This window comes from Meleagris gallopavo, chromosome Z (genome assembly GCF_000146605.3).
Source record: "Meleagris gallopavo isolate NT-WF06-2002-E0010 breed Aviagen turkey brand Nicholas breeding stock chromosome Z, Turkey_5.1, whole genome shotgun sequence".
NCBI lineage: Eukaryota > Metazoa > Chordata > Aves > Galliformes > Phasianidae > Meleagris > Meleagris gallopavo.
The window spans coordinates 25,514,643-25,515,821 of record NC_015041.2 but is presented as its reverse complement, the minus strand read 5'-3'; positions in this window follow the sequence as shown (position 1 = coordinate 25,515,821).

Below are 1,179 nucleotides of genomic sequence, written 5' to 3'. Positions count from 1 at the left end.
CTTTTTTGACATGACCTTGAAGAAAAGAAAATTATAACTCATGTAGAAACCTAAAGAAACATTTTTGAAAGGCTTAGGCAGGTGAAATAGAACTGTTTTAAACATTCTCATGAGCAAGCTGTTTTTAATTTGATCTTCCTATTATAAAATGACAGATGTTGGCTTTGGTCCTGGATATAGAGTCAAGCTGGCAGTTTTGGTATGGAGAGCTAAAAAAAACTGTAATAAAAATGTCCCAATAAAATGCAAAAGAGTTGAAGCTCATGGATCATTCTTGAAACATTGAAGATAATTTAAAAAAAAAAAAAGGAATGCAGCTATAGAAGAAGACAAAAAGAACTAATATTTTCGGAGACTATCTGCCTGTGAAGCTACCAAACACACTTGCTGAGCAAACAAAAATACAGATTTAAAGTAAACAGTTTCTAGCATGCGATATCAAGGCATCCTGCATTAACTATGAAGTAGATAGGATGTATGTATGAAAAGATGCCAATGTGCTTTGAGTGTATAAGTGACAGGAATATACTCTTTAGCCACGTTGCTATTAAAAAGTTCTCAGAATATATTATGGATAAATTTATATGAATGACAATATGGTTAGGAGTTTTGTGCTCTAAATCTGTGTTTAATGCTAATGAAAGGTATAGATGAATTAATTGTGAAAATTAGGGCCTTTGCATGGAGAAATGTGAAATGCTTTTACATGCCTGATTCTTTTCTTGAAGTCTCTCTGCATTACTTTGTTGTAGATCTGAGTTTATACACAAATTCATAAATAGCTATTACTTTGATAAGTTTTTACCACTTGTTGGCCTGATATTTAGTTCTGGATCTCAACATTCATTTACAAATGAAATATCTTAACAGCATTTTAAGTGAATTACTTAAGAACATAAGTAATTTCACTGCTAGAAATATTTCCCAGCTGTGAAATGCCTTTTTGAGGCATCTGAATGTTTCAGCACTAGGAAATGCAGGGATGTCCTTACAGAAGCATATATAGCACAGTATGGTGCACAGCATAGCAAGTGGAAGAGTTCTTCTATGTACTCCCTAAGAACTATATATACTAAATTGCATCACAAGGAAATGCTGAATTTAAGGTGGCTTTTTTTTGTTACTGCATCTTTGAAATTACACTGATATAACAGAAATATTTAGCACAGATCAAAAAAA